Genomic DNA, 5,942 nt, shown 5'->3' on the forward strand with positions numbered 1-5,942 from the left:
ATTTAGCATGTGAAAGTACAAATTACACGATTGTGTGTACAGTAGCGAACCAATATACATTTAGTGCAAATGCTGAATGTAGATTATTGGTCACTTGATAGGCACACGGTCATGTTATCGTATCACCATTAGCAGTAAAAAGAAATATATATTTTCCACCAGGGCAGTAAAATGTGATGTGTGCTGTTACTATTTTATTGGCAATAATACTCATCAGCTGATTGTCCCAGGAAGGTAAAGGCACATATCTGTCCATGTAGCAAAGCCATAACAGAGCTCTAGAATAACTACGTGAAATTACAATCCAACTAACGTGACATATTTTTTCTACCAGGGCAGTAAAAGTTTAGCTGTCTGATCTGAGCTTCTATGCTGTAAGCTACCGTTTTACTGCCAATTAGTGATCAGCTGATTGTCTCATGAACATAAGGCAAAGCCAAAACAGAGTGCTGGAGAGAGAGAGTCACTACATGAAACTAATCCAACTATTTATTTTACACCACAAGCCAAAGCACAGCCATGAAATTAATCTAATGACATGTTTTTTTCTACCAGGGCAGTAAAAGTTTAGCTGGCTAATGGCTTTCATGCTGTAAGCTAACTTTATCTTTTATTGCCAATTACTGATCAGCTGATTGTCTCTCTAAGTAACCAGCAAAGCCAAACCACAAGCAGGAGAATTAATCCAACTACATATTTTACACCATGGGAAACACCTCACTTCTCTCTGTGATTATGCCCATCTTCAAGCTAAAGCTTTCAACAGCTTTCATTTGCATTGCTAAAGTCCGACTAACTTAATTACTTAATACATCTGTCCCGCATCAGAGCCTTCCATCTGGGAAAATCCACACAGATTATATCTGTGATTTCTGCTGTCTGTATCTGTCCCAACTCGGTCTGGCTTCATCAGATGAGGATCCGCAGGCTGTCGGCTCTCGTGCTAATTAACGCAGTTGCTCCTCCTCCATTTGTCCAAATGTCACTTCTCTTCTTACTTCTAATAAACCAGAAGACTACTCAGAGACTGTTTATTTATTATTATGATTTCCGCTTCTTCATAAGCATTCAATGTTGTGAGGGGCCTCTAACATACATAACGGTTCATTATGAAAGGTCTTTATACACCACTGAAAACATAGTTATGGATGTTAGATTGCATTTCTGTCAATAAATCCTCAGAAATATTACACACTGAACCTTTAAGTCAGTTAGTTTGTATAGCTATTTAAACACAGATTTGTTTAGTAATATGCAGCACGCAAGCATAATATCAGGGCCTCAATAAAGGTTATTTTTATATTAATTTGTTCAGTACTATTGTTTGACCAAATACCTGCAAAACTAATAACATTCCCATCAGCTCAGTAGCAAATGTTTGCAAGATAACAAGTTCAAATAAGATAGTGCACATGGTAAACATACTGCGAACCATCAGCATGTTGACACTGTCATAAGCATGTTTGCAATCAGACGTTTTAGCATTTAGCTCAAAGCACTGCTGAGTACACCCTCAGGGTTGCTAGTATAGCTGTAGACTCTTGTTTTACACAGACCTACTGTAACACCCTTTGATTAATAAATACTAACATAAAGAAAGACACATTTCTTCGAAGTAAATAATGATAAAACTAAAAAGCTTCTCAAATGATGACTGGTGTAACTGGTGTATGACTAGAATTTGGACGCAGACAGGTTTTGGTTTATTTCAGAACTTTTAATAATCACTCAGAGAGGCACAAATATAATTTACAGGGGTACCTACCCTCTATATGTGCACCCACAAGTGACTTCCTGTTCCAGCCTGCCAGCTGACTGGCAAACAGCTTCACCCTACAACAATATGCACAGGAACATACACACTCACATACAATTCTGCTGGTCCTCTCACATAGCAGAGGCTTTTTTCCTTTCATGTAACATCACTTCTGAAAGAGAGATGTGATTGAACAAGTTATTTCTTCAGCCGTGCCTCAGTGACACTTTGAGGTAGATAACATTCTCCAGTCACCTCAAACATAAGAGCTGTAAAACACACACTGCTGACAATCCTGTTTACCTCCAGTAACTTTTTTCTTTCTATTTAGCATCATCTGCTTAAAGATTCGTGGTATTTATGTATGCACAGATACAGCTATTCAGCTCAGTAACAAATACACTTCTTCATAATCATATTACTTTTACTGTTTTTAAACTTCTTAAAACTGGACAATTTACGTTTGTTTATACAGAATTAGGTTTCTACGCCCTAAGTGGCCATCCATTCAAATATTTATTTTATCTATTTTCCTGTGATAACAGGATAATTATCTCGTGATCTCGATAACAAATGTTGTTTTCCCGTGATAACGGGATAATTTTCTTGTGATCTCGAGATAACGAAACAGTAGTTTAACACAGTGGTTTAATGGTAATTTCAGTAAGAATATCAGTGTCACTGGTTATCTCATTTGGTAGAGCACAGGAATCTTGGACTTGTGGGTTTGATCCTCAATGAACATGAACTTTTTTTTATTTAATTTTTTTCATAATCTCTTCAACAAATTTCTTATGGAGAGACTGTTTCACATGCTCACAATAAAACATGTGCTGGACTTTGTGCATCGCGGTGATTGGTCCACATCCATCAACCCATGTACTTTTCATTTCCCCATCATTCCCAGACAGAGGAAATTCCTGTGCTTCTCATTCAGGGAAATCCATTTAATGTTACACATTTCCTGACGGCTATTTTGGAACCTTTGAAATATTTCTTCATAACAACTTTGTTGAAGTGGATACTAAAAAACACAAAAGAAGAAAAAAAAGTTGTTGAAAGTGAGAGTTGAACCCACAATCCTTGGATTATGAGTCTTGCACACGACCAACTGAACTAACTTGTGAAGTAGTTTGAAATTATCCTATAGAAATGCACCGGCCGACCCCTGTATTCAGCTATGGTTTGTTATCTCGAGATCATGAGAAAATTTTCCCATTATCACGGGAAAACGGAGTAAAAGAAATATTTGAATAGATGGATTCCATTTCATAGGTTTCACTTTTGGTGGCTAAAATATAAAACTGAACAAGGAAACCGGAACAGTTTGAATTTGTCTCAAGTTTCTTAATACTTTCAGTCCAGGGTGCCACTGTATCCTGAGGGTTTTTAGTCCTGTGTGTTGTGCTTATTGTGTTTCTGGTGGGTTTGAACAAAACACAAAAACCTGACTGCTGCCATCTTCACAAACACAATGTCTCTGTCTCCTTCCTTAAAAATCACACTGAAAATTAACACTTAAAGTAACAGAAGATCAATTATAATGCAACAAACACTACAGAGACCATAACTATATAGTTACATAGGTATACATCAACAACTGAACAAAACACAAGAAAACACAAGAAAACATGAATATTGCATAACTGCACATTCCCCTGCAAAGAACTGCAGGAAAATACCACTTTCTGCTTTACATAATACTGGACAGCTAATTTGGAAAAGAAACTGCGGAGGTACACATGAGAAAGGCTGAATCTGTTTTTGCTTTTCTCCTCTGACAAAAAGTCTTTCTTTTTGCAGCAGTTAGCCCATGTTAGATGGGCTGGAAATTGCACAATTAGTTGTATTTGCTCAGTTGTTCAAATACAGAATTTGAAAAGAAATGGGCAGGTACGAGTACCTCAATTATAAATAAAGGATTTGCAAAGATTAGAGCTTGTCATTGTAAAAAGCAGTAGCTATTATATGAACATGCTCTGACATCCATTTATAATACGTCCACAGCTGCTTTTGTAGTCATTTTGGCACTTTTTTTCTCCTACACATGCTCATAACAACTCATCTACTCAGGCTGGGACTCAAATCCTAAATATTTATGTTTGGTAAAATATTATAAAAACAACATTGAAGTATTACATAGTATGGAATTACTTGCTGTCTGCATCCTTTTCCATGACCTCGGGAGGTCATTTATCTCAGAATGTAGTGGGGTATTGACCAGTAGAAAGTGTCACTGTAGGCGATAGTGCAAAATGAATTAAGTGCTGAAAAAAAGGTAGTGCAAAGTCAACAGCACTGTAACTACGTCGATATGGGAAAATTATACATATATATAATTCACACGCGTCACATTGTGCTTTTACATTTTAAAAAGTATACTTTGTTAAATGGCAAATTAAATATTTAATGTGTGAGCAGATTAGCCAGTCTACTATTTCATTAACCTACTGCATGCTGTCAAACAGCCCTTGGATCAAAACAATTTAGTTGTTCCCAACTGAGAACTACTTCAGACACCATAAATATGTATACATATTTAATATGTCATCCTACAAAGCTTACAAAGGTTCCTAAAACATTAACTATGGCTATTCCCTATTAAAACAATAAATCTCTTTAAGTGTGGGACATGTTGACCAATGGTCAAGTATCAGTAAATGATATCTGAAATGCTTCCACCCACCTAACAGATGGTGAGATAAAATCTGGTGCACATTCAGTGTCCTCCCAGCCGGTCCTTCACCATATAAATGACAAGGTGAACAACCACAGAACACTACAACTACAAATGCTGCTCGATGTCAGACCTTTTCAGCATTGATCACAGTTTTGCCCCTACTTTAGTTCAGACTGAAACCACTTATTGTAAATGAAAACATTAGTACAGATCACCAAACTGTATTTGATATTGAAAATTCAGTATGTGTTGTTATGAGTAAGCTTCCTACACTGAGGGGCGAATTCTAACCCTAACCTGCAAAAGGATTACATGGTCACTAACCCTGAACAAATAAGACAAAAAGAAAATTCTAAAAGCACCTGCAAAAACTGTGCTGCCAGTCATATAGTATCTTGGTGCACCGGTGCTATGTGCACATATTTCAATAAAGTAATATTCCTACATTTGGCCCTTTTATGCAAATTAGCCTCACTGAAAAAAAAGTCCAATACCTAATATCTACCACAAGGAAATGAAACGATGATTACACACTGTAACAGACCAGCACAGAGCAGAGTAGAGAAAACAGATGCAGGAGGGGGAGTGCAGTTAAAACATCCCAAACAACTCTGACAAAACACCCAATCTAGAGTGAGTCAGAAAAACTAGAGACATCCTGCAGATAAAAATAAATGAAAGAGCAGAGGGAGTTAATGGATAATTAGAATAGTTATAATTCTAATTAGAATACATTCTCTTTCAAATCAAACATTTTAAGAGTTTAAAGTTTTTCTCTTACAGCTGCATTTGTAAAAATATCTTACTCAAATGCTTAATCATACCGTGTGATATGCTACAGGCATTCAGAACACCTTAAAGGGACAGTAAGTGATTGTAATCCAGTACACTTTTTGTTAAATTGAGTGAATATTTCCTTATGACTTGCTAGCTCTCAGTTTTATGTATGCTCTGAAAAAACATGTGGTTGTCCTACACAGCCCTGGCTCTGTAAATGGAAGACAAAAAACATGGTGTGGATGTTCCCCACAACATTATTCCAGCCAATCAGCAACAGTTAGTGCTCATGTACAGGAGTGATGGGGGGAGGGCACTGAGAGAGAGTTCTTTACATCGCACATTGGAACGTGCTGGACTCCAGGCACTGTGAAGAAGGAGAGATGGCTGAGAAACAGCCAAAGAGGAAAAGGTCTGAAGAGTATAAACAGAAGAATGTTATATGACCAGGCAAGGGCCTAGGTGTTTTAACAGTGTTGAAACCTTCATGATTTGAAATTGGGGAGCGTAGCTTCTGAGGGAGCACTAAAGGAGGGAGGATTTGTTTGGCAGTTGAGCTCGAATATCAACAGTCCTTCTGCAGAATCACTTACTTCCCCTTTAAGAACATATATTACTGGGATGCAAAACAAGGGAAAATTGCTCTCAGTTGCATAACTTTATGGGTGTATTTCAGCCGAATTGTCATTACCACAATATCTTTTGTGAATTGCACGTTTAGACAGGGCA

Source organism: Micropterus dolomieu, linkage group LG01 (assembly GCF_021292245.1).
Source record: "Micropterus dolomieu isolate WLL.071019.BEF.003 ecotype Adirondacks linkage group LG01, ASM2129224v1, whole genome shotgun sequence".
In the NCBI taxonomy this organism is placed as follows: Eukaryota; Metazoa; Chordata; class Actinopteri; order Centrarchiformes; family Centrarchidae; genus Micropterus; species Micropterus dolomieu.